The sequence below is a fragment of the Chelon labrosus genome (genome assembly GCF_963514085.1).
Source record: "Chelon labrosus genome assembly, contig: SCAFFOLD_281, whole genome shotgun sequence".
NCBI lineage: Eukaryota > Metazoa > Chordata > Actinopteri > Mugiliformes > Mugilidae > Chelon > Chelon labrosus.
The window spans coordinates 1-13,681 of NW_028181544.1; the positions used below are offsets into that span (position 1 = coordinate 1).

The following is a 13,681-nucleotide window of genomic DNA, read 5'->3' on the forward strand; positions in this document are numbered from 1 at the left end:
TATCGGATCTTTGAAATCAAGATCAATCTGAACTGGAAAATGTAGTTTTTAAACCTAGCCCTGTGAAAGATGTATGGTAAGGAAGGTAGGGCTTTGACTCCAAACTTCGTTATTCGAATATGATTCAAATATTGAAGATATTCGAACCTGTATGGGAATTATTTTTTGTAAATGTGATTGCTTGTAAACGTTGTTTTCAATTCAGATTCCGAGTTTTTTTTTTTTTTTCACGCCTGGTGAAGTAAAATCGTGAGCTCATAGAGAGCCGAAGTCCCGCCCCTTCTACTTCCGGGCCATGGGACCTATCTTTCGAAAAAATATGAACAGCAGTCTATGGCGAAAGATAAATTATTTTCTGGTCCCGATCGACTTGTGCCTTGGATTATACATAGTGATGCACCGATGTAAAAATTCTGGCCGATACCGATAACCGATGTTAATATTGCTGTTATGGCCGATACCGATATTTACCGATGTCGATATATATATATGAAACACATTTTTATGATAATCAAAATCATTAATCATCAATAAATCATTTTTTTCTTTTACTTTTGCATTTTATTTTCAGAAATGACTGATACTGTATTCTGATAACATTGAAAAATATTTAAGGTACAGTAGTAGGCCTAAAAAATGGCCAAAGCCACTTAGCAAAATAAAATGACTGATACTGTTTTCTGTAAACATTGAAAAATCTTTAGTTGAGCAGAGATGTCGTCTGTTTGGTCATTTTTCAAAGTCTTTGAAGAGGATCCTATGCTGTATGTAATGACTCCTCGCTATGCTGTATGTAATGACTGTGAAGGCCGGGTGATGCGAGGGGGAGCTCGTGTCAAATCGTTCAACACAACCAATTTGATCACCCACTTAAAAAACAAGCATCCCGAAGCCTACAAAGAATATGAAAAACTAGCTAATGCTAAGCAGCGGAAGAAAGCTACTGCTATCAGAGCTAGTGAGCGGAGCGCGAGCGAGCGAGGGGCGGAGCGGATGGAATTTTGGTGGAGCGCGGAGCGCTTGTTAATTTAGAGGCCGGAGCGGGCGCTCTGTTCCGCTCCGATACCGCTCACACCACCAGCCTGACGCGTGCCCAAATCCACCCAGAATTCATTTCTTCCTAATAAAACCAAAACCGTTCATTTTCAAAAAAATTGCCATGGCAAGATGGAGTTCGTGAAATACTTTAGAAAGGAAACTGATAGGGTTATTTCTCCCTCTTTTAAATTGGAGCGAGCGTGGAGCGATTTCGCTGCAGCGGGGGAGGACTTTTAGGTGGAGCGGGGAGCGAAATTGAGCGGAGGAGCGGCCGACTGAACAGCCACCTGAGCGAGGAGCAGGACATTCGCACCGCTCAGCTCCGCTCACTAGCTCTGCACATCAAATACACAGGAATAATTATCGGCCTGTTCACATCGGCTCTATTTTTACACCTGACCGATACCGATGTGTAAAAAAATGACCATATCGGCCGATATTATATATATAAAATTTTAACACGCATAAAAAAAAATAAATAAATAAATAATAAATACTCAGCTTTTCGTGCACATAGTCTATTAACATTGACTGATACACTGCCCTCTGGTGGACAGAACATACAGAACTTAAGTTTGATACCAATATCAGTCTTACTGAAGACATTTAATGGTCAAAATATAATTAATAAATATTCGAATATATTCAAATTTTAATATTAATAAACAAACGAACTTCGAATATGATTTTTGGGTAAAAGTCAAAGCCCTAAAGGAAGGCAGAGGTTATACTTCAGTATTTCCCCTAGGATTATGGCTTTGAGGGGCAGGGTTTGTGTGTGTGAGTGTCATTCTACAATTTTTGTCTTTTTCAGAGGATTGACGCTAGGCCTGCATGATATCAGAAAAACTTGCAATATGCAATAACATACTTAAATATTCCAATGACGATATGACTCATGATATATAAATTGTGGTTGTGTTGCAGGTGCTGTGAAGACTAATTGTCCTCTTCTGTAACCGCGTATTCCTGTGAAGAGTCGCGGGGTCTGCTGGAGCCTACCCCAGCTGTCATCGGGCGAGAGGCGGGGTACACCCTAGACAGGTCGCCAGTCTAAGGGGCTGTCCACACGGAAACGCAAAAACGCAGAAACGCAGAAGTTTTGCATCGTTTTGGCCTTTCGTCCACACGTATCCTGTAAACGCATTGCCCTAAAACGCACTTTTCTGAAAACGGGTCCCAGGGTGGAGAAATTCGCAAACGCAACTCTTGCGTTTCTGTGTGGACGGCGAAAACGATGATGTCATCGCCACACCCCCCAGCAGCCTTCCACCTCCCGCAAGACGTCTCATAACAACATCAACAACAATGGCGGACTACATGCTAGTTTTCCTGCTGGAGAAGATATTGAGCCTATTAGGGTTACTAGGGCAAAATATCATGCTCCTGTGCCACCACGCTGAGCAAAAAAGGCGATTTGTAAACAGCGCTCAAGATTTGTGCGCATGCTCCGCCTCTTCCTCTCCGTTTTTGGTGAATTTCTGAAACTGAAACAGCGCCACCTATAGGCCTGGAATATGAAGTAGCGTTTTCGGTCGTGCTGAAACGGATCTGTGTGGACGCGGATATTTCTTGAAACGATGCCCTCGAAAACGGAGAGGGAAAAGATCGTTTTCGTACGTGTGGACGTGGCCTAACACAGAGAGACAGACAACCATTCACACTCACATTCACACCTAAGGCCAATCACCAATTAACCTAATGAGCTTTGGACGGTGGGATGAAGCCGGAGTACCCGGAGAGAACCCACGCAGACACAGGGAAAACATGCAAACTCCACACAGAAAGGCCCAGTCGGCCCATGGATGTGTTCTGACTATGACTCACATAGTACTTGCATTTGTAACTTCTGTATTCTGTAAATATTGCCAAATACGTGCCATTCTTTTTAGCCACAAGCTCGCCTCCATCATCCACGCTGTCCTCCTCTATGGTTGACATGTAATTTACAATGACTTCTAAAACAGTGTTTCCCCTAACATTATATTAGCACTGCCCCCCCCCATGATGGACATTTTATTTTCTATATAGCACCACATCACAACAGAAGTCATTAAATGTTACATTTCCTGTAGAACAGGTCTATACCTTGTTCTTTTATTAAACCAAGTAAATAGCCTTGTGTTATCTATCTTATTTATACGACGGCATGTCATTTCTGTCTCGACGTGGTCATGTGTTCACAATTCCTCCTCTGCACTCTCTATCGTGCGCGGTGAAGTTCCGACCAAATTTGCGCACACACACACACAGACATGTGCGCACATATACACACAAAGACAGACACATAAGCGCACACACACCAGCGAACAGAGAGAGCGCGTCAGAAAATATGTTGCGTCAACCCTCGACATGACAACTGTTCAAATGTTCAGAAGCTCAAATAATTGCTCAGTTGCTATATTGACTGTGTCATTAAAAGAAACACATGAACACCATGATTCCTTGAAGTGTTTGTGTCAGTGTTCATCCACAGAGATGTACATTATCCACAGAGATCCTTCCCCTCAACTCATAGGACTCAAAAGCCCCCAATAATAACGTTCTGTTGCCAAATTTTCAAATAAAATGTCAAGATTAAGGTTTACATAGTAACACAGCCATTTAGTCAATGAGCAAGTCCTTACAGTCTCCATCCCTGGCACGCAGGTGCGTTAAACAGATTTTAACACCATCTGCAATATTTCTATGTAAAGATACATTTTCCAAAATGTACCTGTACAGTCTTTTTGATTCTATGTGAAGGTCCAGGATACTCTGCTGCATACAGGTCTGTTAGGAACAGAGAGTTGATCAATGTGGATTTTCCCAGCCCCGACTCCCCTGTAACAAAAAAAACATAAACACATGATCAGTACTTCAGGAACATTTTGGCATGTAGTCCTAAAGCTAAAATTAAAACTGTCCATAAAGCACTGCATTAATAAAACTTGAAAGAAAAACCTCCTTGTTGGTCCAATTGGTACAAGTCTACCGCAGACACTCTCTTGACCAGGGGTGCCCACACTTTTTTGTCTTGCGAGCCATTTTTACAATGACAGGATCAATGTGACCTACCTACCTACACAAATATATACACATATATACACACCAGAGGTTGCACTAGACTTTTTCGTTGTCTGTCATGTTGACTGACAGGGTCATAAAAATCACGTCATAATCTACTTTTACCCGTCACTGTAATTTTTTTTTAATGATAATAATGACATATGCAATAGCATTTAATTTCCATTCATTTTTTTATTAATATTCAGTAGTGGTGAAAAAAAGTTTTGACCCCTCAGTAAAACTGGTCTAGAACTGCCACTGCGACTCTGACACTACTAATCAAGAGAGACAAGAGCCGATTAATATGCTCACACTACCATGTGGTCTGGGGGGTGAACTGCAATCTGTCAAAATGACAGCTTGCCTTCAGATTTTTCCGTCACCGTTTTAAAAAAACGGTCAATGATGGAAAATATTTTGGTTAAGCCAACCACTGATACACATATACATATACAGTTGAAACTAGATGTTTAAATACACTGTGTTCAAAGACACAAACATTTTTTCCTCACTGTCTGAAGTTAAATCAGACTAAACCTCTCCTGTAGGATTACCAAAATTATTTCTATTTGCTGAATGCCAAAATAATGAGAGAGAGAATTTCTTAGAGAATTTTTTATTACTTTCTTCAAAGTCAGAAGTTTACATACATTTCCTTAGTATTTGGTAGCATTGCCTTTAAACTGTATGACTTGGGTCAAACGTTTTGGGTATCCTTCCACAAGCTTCTCGCAATAGTCTGCTGGAATTCTGGTCCATTCCTCCTGACAGAACTTGTGTAACTGAGTCAGGATTGTAGGCCACCTCACTCGCACACGCCTTTTCAGATCTGCCCACAAATTTTCTATGGGATTGAGATCGGGGCTTTGTGATGGTCACTCAAAAACATTGATTTTGTTGTCCTTAACCCACTTTGTAACTACTTTGGCAGTATGCTTGGGGTCATTGTCCATTTGGAGGACCCATTTGCACCCAAGCTTTAACTTCCTGGCTGATGTCTTGAGATGTTGCTTCAATATTTCCACATAATGTTCATAATGTTCTGGCTTTTTTATGTTGATTTTGGAGTAATGGCTTCTTCCTCACTGAGTGGCCTTTCAGTCCATGTCGGTACAGGACTCGTTTCACTGTGGAGAATGACACTCTCTTGCCAGCTTCAGCCATCATCTTGACATGGTCTTTAGCTTTTGTTTTGGGGTTGATTCGCACGTTTCGGACCAAAACATGTTCATCTCTGGGACATAGAACAAGCATCTTCAAGCATCTGGAAATTGTACCCAAGGATGAACCAGTCTTGTGGAGCACCACAATTCTCTTCCTGATATCTTGGCTGATTTCTTTTGATTTTCCCATGATGTCAAACAAGGAAGCAGTGTGTTTGAGGTGTAGCCTTAAAATACATCCACAGGTGTGCCTCCAATTAACTCAAATGTTGTCTGTTAACCTATCAGAAGCTTCCAAAGCCATGACATCATCATCAGGGCTTTCCTTCATTGTTTAAAGACATAGTAATCTTTGTGTATGTAAACATATGGTTTCAACTGTATATACATACATATACATCAGAGGTTGCTAGACTTTTTTGTTGTCTGTCATCGAGACTGACAGGGTCATAAAAATCCCGTCTTAATCTATTTTTAACCCCCACAATTTTTCAAAATGATAATGACATGTCCAATAGCATAATAGCTTAATTTTCATTAACTTTAAGTATTTTTTCATAACAGTATTAACTTTAAAGGCACCGTAGGGTTGAAGTGCCTCAGTGGTAGGCAAACTTTTTTTTGTTTTGGTTTTTTTGCACAATTTGCACAAAACTCCAGGCTTCCAGCAGGTAGTTTTTAAAAATAAAAATTGCCTTCCATCAGTACCAGCACCGTGCTTTCATCCGATTCCTCCATTTTGGTAGCCATTTTAGATGTTTGGAATGCAAACTGCGATTAGAGACAAGAGACAATTAGTAACGTCACTCGCCACCAAGTGGTCAGGGGTGTGAATTGCAATCTGTCAAAATGACAGATGGCCTTTAGATTTTTCCGTCAGTTTTAAAAAAAAACGGTCAATGACGGAAAATATGCGGTTAACACAACCCCTGATATACATATACATACAGCTCTGGAAAAAATTAAGAGACCACTCCCACAAATGTTTCTTAAATCAGCATCTCTACATATGGCAGCCAGTCCATTCCAGTGCTTGGTCAATTCCAACACAAGCCTCCTCATTCTACTTACTGAGACACTGATCAGGTGATCACCTGAACCAAATCTTATTTTATGAGGAAGATTATAAAAAAACCACTGCTGTGATTAAAGATTGAGTTTATCCCACCAATAATTATTCTAAACTCTTCCTAAGTTAAAATATTAGTGTTGTGTTGTTTAAGAAATGTTTTCTTTGCATTATTCGAGGTTTGAAAACACTTCATTTTTTTGTTATTTTGACCAGTTGTCATTTTCTGCCAATAAATGCTCTAAATGGCAATATTTTAATTTCAAATTTGAGAGAAATGTTGTCAGCACTTCATAGAATGAAACAAAAATGTTCATTTTAATAAATACATAGCAAAACCAGCAAAACTGATCATTTTGCAGTGGTCTCTTATTTTTTTTCCAGAGCTGTATATAAAATATTCACTCACCCATCCAAATAATTGAATTCATGTGTTCCAACCATGCCCATGGCCACAGGTGTATAAAATCAAGCACCAAGGCATGCAGACTGCTTCTACAAATATTTGTGAAAGAATGGGTTGCTCTCAGGAGCTCACCAGCAAGGTACTGTAATAGGATGCCACCTGTGTAACAAGTCCAGTCGTGAAATTTCCTCGCTACTAAATATTCCACAGTCAACAGTCAGTGGTATTATAACAAAGTGGAAGTGTTTGGGAACGTCAGCAACTCAGCCACGAAGTGGCAGGCCACGTAAAATGGGAGAGCGGGGTCAGCAGATGCTGAGGCGCATAGTGCGCAGAGGTCGCCAATTTTCTGCAGAGTCAATCGCTACAGACCTCCAAACTTCATGTGGCGTTCAGATTAGCTCAAGAACAGTGTGTAGAGAGCTTCAAGGAATAGGTTTCCATGGCAAAGCAGCTGCATCCAAGACATACATCACCAAGTGCAATGCAAAGCGTGGGATGCAGCGGTGTAAGGCAAGCCGACTCTAGAGCAGTGGAGATGTGTCCTCCGGAGTGACGAATCACGCTTCTCAATCTGGCAATCTGATGGACGAATTTGGGTTTGGCAGTTGCCATAACGGTACTTGTCTGACTGCACTGTGCCAAGTGTGAAGTTTGGTGGAGTGATGATGTGGGGTTGTTTTTCAGGAGGTGGGCTTGGCCCCTCTGAATGCTTCAGCATACCAAGAGATTTTGGACAATTCCATGCTCCCAACTTTGTGGGAACACACACACACACACACACACACACACACACACACACACACACACACACACACACACACACACACACACACACACACACACACACACACACACACACACACACACACACACACACACACACACACACACACACACACACACACACACACACACACACCTACCCTAAGTTATATTAAATGTTGCTACAGTGTTAAAAGTTCTGTCCATCTTTGTTTTTATTTTTATTAAGAAAAAATGGTGCACTGCATCTTTAGAAAAATAGCGCTGTCCTTTTAAGAAAGATGATAGTCTGGAGTTGTTAAAGTTGTGTATGGCTGTGGATATGTGCCGCTGGACTGAAGGCATGTTGCTGAGGGCATGTTGCTATAAAAAGTATAAAAAAAATAAAAAAAGATTTGTTGTGCCGTTTGTTTTAGAGGTGCAATAGATAAATGATTAGACCAACATCTAAAACATTTTTTAGATACTTTATTTATCCTTAGGGATAAATAAAAGTCTGGAGTCTTTTCAACGGTAGAGCAAATTAGACCCTGGCAAGCTGCCATAGTATTAACATTGTATGGGAAACACTGTGTTGTGAATGCGATGGAAAATGTGTAGCTCTTAGATACATGCTGGGTGCAAATTATATTGGCCATGCAACAGGAAATTGTTTTGACCCAGCATGGTGCTGGGACTGATGGAAGGCAATCTCTAAACAGGTACTCATCGGCAAAGGAGGATCTTGGCAGAGAGTCAACCACCACATCTAAGCACAGCGTCAAGGACCTGGCATGAAGATTATTCAAAGTACTGCTATGCAAAGCCGCCCTCCTCTTTGACCCAGCAACTGACAATACAAAGGTGGGGGGCTGTCCTTTGTGCATAAATGTGGCTGTGCAAACTCACACGCATATATGTCTCTTCTCTCATTTAAAAAAAAAAAAAAAAAAAAAAAAAAAAAAACACACAGGGACTACAATGACATGATTAAAACCAAACAATGGCACGCTGAGAGTACTGCAGCATATGTTCTTACCCACGACCATCAGAGTGAACTCGAAGCCCCTCTTGACAGACTTCCTGTACACTTGGTTGGGGAGGCTTGCAAAGCCAACATATCCCTCCAAATTCTTTTGTTGCTGTAAAATAAATTTCAAACATTAAAACCAAAAAGAAATCTACTCTGACATCCCCTCTTTACCTCAGAGGCTCACAAATCTTGATCCCATATTGAAAAAAACTAAAATATACTCCCACATCTTCCAACCACATGATTATAAGAAATAGAAATATTCTCCATACGCTTGACATCCTGCCATACATGTGTAAAAACAATTAAGCATGATACATTCCAATTTGTCTTCTGGAGATGCTTGCCTGTGGTTGAATTTTGTATATTATTATCTTAAGTATCAGACAAAATGTCTATACTTACGGCTTTTTTGCATAGATCGATGTAATGCCATCCCAGTGTGCAAAGACGGCCAGTATTTCCATGGTCACAAAGAAACAGAGAGAAAGCACACACACAACAGAGAATCAATCTCAGGCCATCTGACCAGTACTGTCTCCAGAATCAGATTCCCAAGCTGTGAAGCCCAGGACAAAATGATTCATGAGCTGAGTAACTATAGCAACACAAAACAGTGTTGTACATATTCCACTCCCCTTGCTCCTTTAATGTCGGTTGCACCATAAATCAAGCTCAGTTCACTGCTGCAGAATTTTGCTTTTCATGCCAGAGCATCTCCAACCAACTGAAGCCCACATGTCTTCTGTGTGTAGGAGTAAAGACGCTGCATAACCTACAGTATAGGCAGTTTAACGTCAATCGTATCATGCAGTTTCAGTCTGAAACATGATATACGTAGTTCTGCAAATAGATGCTGAAGGAAAAGTGGTGGCAGGTGGAGCACTTGGCTACAGTTTGGGACTTAGATGTACAACTTTAACATAAAAAGCAGGTACAATATTCTGACACGAAGGCAATTTCTGGCACACGAATAAAGTGGTCATTTTCGATTCAGTTTTGAACATATGTATTGGTGACGACACTAACTATTGCATACTAAACAAGGTACAATGTAATGGTCCTGCACTCTCAAAATCCTAAAAAAATAAACCCACAAATGCAGAAATAATTATCGCTGTTTTCCTCTACGTTCAAAGAATAAAAGTTAGCATTAGCGTTAATCCAATATACGACCCTAACTTCTCTTTTTAGACAAGATGATAGTATTACTAGATTTACAGACAGCTTTATCTAAACGTCATCGCAGTCTTGAGATGCCCCATTATGTTAGCATATAAAACACAGATAAACTATTTCTACTAAAGACACAGAACGACACTCCCGAGCTAACCGAGGCTAGCTGGCTGACTAGCTAGCAAACCATCTTACTGGAGGCGGACGACTGGGCGTTGGTTGCTCAGACAACTGCAGAAGCTAAACAGCGGCGTAGCCAAACTGCACAGACACAGATTTCACTGTTAACTCAAATCACCACTGTGGCAATTTAAAACAGCGTTTTCTAAATAATTTGTGACAGTAGCTGTAGTACACTCACCCATATCTTAGACGATCCCTGCCGCCTCAAAAACCGATCATTCACAAGCCGACATTCCCTCGGCCCCTACTCGCTGGTCGCTATTCTTGCTTGAGCTACGCTTAACGAGGTACACAATGGTCCCCAAGCTCAACGGAGCTATGTTGAAATACTGACGTAAAGTGTACGTAAATCAAAAAGGGGGGAACGCCACACTCTTGCGATAACTTTCAATTTCTGGTCTGATATCGCGATAGAAAGCACAAATTGGTGCTGGCCAATCGCTTTGTTGAAGCCTCGACACGTGATTCAAAAAAAAGGTTGATTACTCGAAGCTTCAGTAGGCTCTGGTAGGCGTGTTCGACTTCATGCAGATCTGTGCAGATCAGATCTGACTTGACGTGATGCATGCTGGGTTGAACAAATTCATTTTAACCAATCATATTCGAGGTCTATGAGCAGAACAACCCAGCATGCATCACGTCAAGTCAGATCTGCACAGATCTGCATGAAGTCGAACACGCCTAGTGCTCTAGTGCAGTGTTTAACCATTGTGCTGTGGCACACCAGTGTGCCGTGAGAGATCGTCAGGTGTGCCGTGGGAAATTATCCAATTTCACCTAATTGGTCTAAAAAACATTTTTTGAAAAATAATTAATTATTATCTGCAAATAATATACCTGTGTATATATATCTGTCTGTGTATTTTTTCTTTGTGTTTATTTGATTCCTATTCAAGACAATTTGACAAGAATGACTTATTGTTAATATAGGCTACAGAGTTTCATCTTTTTAACATTTTCGGTTGGTGGTGTGCCTTGTGATTTTTTCAATGAAAAAAAATGTACCTTGGCTCAAGAAAGGTTGAAAAACACTGATCTAGTGAACAACAAAATGTAGTAGGCTACAATCGAGACATTTCGTATTGGTTCATGCTTGTATGGGACTTGACTTGCCATGCACATTCCTTTTCGGCTACACTACGTGGATATGTGGTTTAAAGCGGATTATAAATAAATTATATACATAACAATAAAATAAATAAACAAGGATCTATGGGAATTGAACCCTTGCTTCGGTAACGCAAGACTGTTTTATCAATGTACCACTAGCCCCATTCGTACTGCTCTATTGTCACTACTACAAAGAGCATAGAAGCCCAAGAGGCGAAACTCTGTTGTGTTATGGGTAACAGTCTGTAGATGGCGCTGCGGAGGCGCGTCCGCCATTATGGACTGAAAGCTGCTGAAATCGTTAGCGCCAGTTTGCACGCCACACAACCAAAGAGTATAGAAGCGAAGATGAGCAAGTGGTCAAAACGCAAGCAGTGTTCTGCAATAAATTGCAAGAATTATCAGTCCACCAGAAGCGATTTGGCATTCCATCGATTTCCAAAGGATGCACAAAGGTAATAACTCATTTAAGTGGAAATATTTTAATGATGTCGTGATTTAACTTGAATGTTGAACCTGAATGACAGCATTGTTAGCGTTTGCAAATCTGCATGAATGTTAGGCTAGTGCATCTCTGTCAAGTTTGCTTTATAAACTAATGATTGACGGATTATTAGATCGCATTTATTTTCGCATTTATTTTTAAGGAAAATGCATAATAGAACATAGATATTGATAGATTAAAGGTTTGCAGTAATTTTATAATTGTATCTTTGCAAACCGTAAGTGGTAGGCTAATGAAGCAGATTCGGTGGGGGACGAAAAAGTACTGTAGGAATCTTATAGTATTTTGGGACAAAATATTATAGTAATCTTATAGGAATACTATAGTAATTTGGGTTACAGAAGTACTATAAGACTACTATAGAATTACTGTAGCAGCTATAAAATATTATAGAGGTATTACAGAACATCACAGAAGTATGTTATGTTCTGTAATACCTCCATAATATCCTAGAGCCGCTATAGTATTTCTATAGTAGGCTAGTCTTATAGTACTTCTATAGTATGTCCCAAATTACTATAGTATTCCTATAAGATTACTATAATATTTTGTCCCAAAATACTATAAGATTCCTATAGTAGCCTACTTTTTCCTAAGGGTAATTAGGCCATGCATAAGCAACACATAGACGTAACATTTTCTGTCATTTAACGTCGGTCATCCTCATTAATGTATTTTAAATTGTTTTCATATTTAGATATGACGGCCAGAAAAATTTAAGATTACTTTACATTTGTTATGTTAAGTTGGTTCAGTGCCATTGACTCCCATTATTTTTCGGCGTTTTCCTTTAGTTTTCAGTCCATAATGGCGGTCGCGCTGTCACGTCATGGGGGCAACTGTTGCTATGGAGCGTTCTATTGAGTTTCGCCTCTTGAACCCGCTCATTTACACCAATGTTTATGTTACATCGCTTACATCAATTATTTTCATTTGCTCTAGGTATATGAGGTGCCAAATATAAAAACTTGATTACAGTTTTCAAACTGATATATTTTCAATATTTAGTTCCTTTTCTGCACATTTAGCTCACTTTACACACATTTGAGACATAAGTTATTTAAAAATTTGGTTATATGTGAACAAAAATGAAATGTTAAATTTAAATGTTTAATCTAAATCTAAATGTTAAATCTATATCTAAATGTTAAATCTAAATGTAAACATTAAATGTTAAATCTAAATGTTAAATCTAAATCTAAACGTTAAATCTAAATCTAATGTTAAATCTAAATCTAAATGTTAAATCTAAATGTTAAATCTAAATCCAAAGCACTGGCCCGGTAAAAAAATAAAAAAAAATAAATAAATAAATAAAATAAAATAAATAAATAAATCTAATTTCACATTAAATCCCTGTGGTACTGTGTTTTGCAATAGGCGTGTTCGACTTCATGCAGATCTGTGCAGATCTGACTTGACGTGATGCATGCTGGGTTGTTCATGCTCATAAACCTCGAATATGATTGGTTAAAATGAACTTGTTCAACCCAGCATGCATCACGTCAAGTCAGATCTGCACAGATCTGCATGAAGTCGAACACGCCTAATAGGCTGGCGCTTTGCACAGAATACTACGGTACTGACCTTGACGTCTTTTTAATGCCTGGATTATGCTTCCGCGTAGTGATCACGCAATGGTCACGCAATGGCCACGCAGTTGCTTGGACGCAGTCGTGAGACCGTGATGGTTCTGCGTGGGGTTTACGTGTCGAAATGCAATTCAATGCCACACCGGTAGAGGGCGCTATGATTTTTTGTGACCGACCGACCGAGACTCTTGTGACGTATCTCGCCTCGCATAGTTATTTACCTTCCGTACAGGTTCGGGTGCTTGCGAACCTCCTCCGCCAGACGCTCTTCCATGTTGTCCATTCTCAAAGACCAACCAAACTGAAGACTTTTTAAAAATGGCGGTGTTTATGAGTGGAAACCGGAAAAGCGGTCTCCAGCGGATGTAGTTAGCGGACCAATCACAGCCAATGCCGCTGCGTTGCTGCTGCGTTGCTGTTGCGTCGCCTCGACGCGTGTCGAGGATTTCTGGGAGGTGCACGTCTGGCCCTTGCGTAGGACGTACGGGGGTCCACAAGGACGTAATAGGTCCGTACGCCCCCTCGCGCTGTGTCAACGCGGAAGCATAATTTGGGCTTAACGGGCATAAACAACGTCCCCACAACGTCACGTTGTAACACAGATGTCTTCTAAA

At 40.2% G+C, this 13,681-nt stretch overlaps 1 long non-coding RNA gene across 1 annotated transcript; it reads right to left on the bottom strand.

Annotated features, from left to right (window-relative positions):
• Positions 1-3,118: 3,118 nt before the first annotated feature.
• On the bottom strand, positions 3,119-9,102 carry LOC311509923. Its single transcript, XR_014699879.1, has 3 exons — positions 8,907-9,102; positions 8,508-8,610; positions 3,119-3,861 (listed from the first exon to the last, which is right to left on the bottom strand). It is a non-coding gene; the product is annotated as an uncharacterized lncRNA (long non-coding RNA).
• Positions 9,103-13,681: the final 4,579 nt, after the last annotated feature.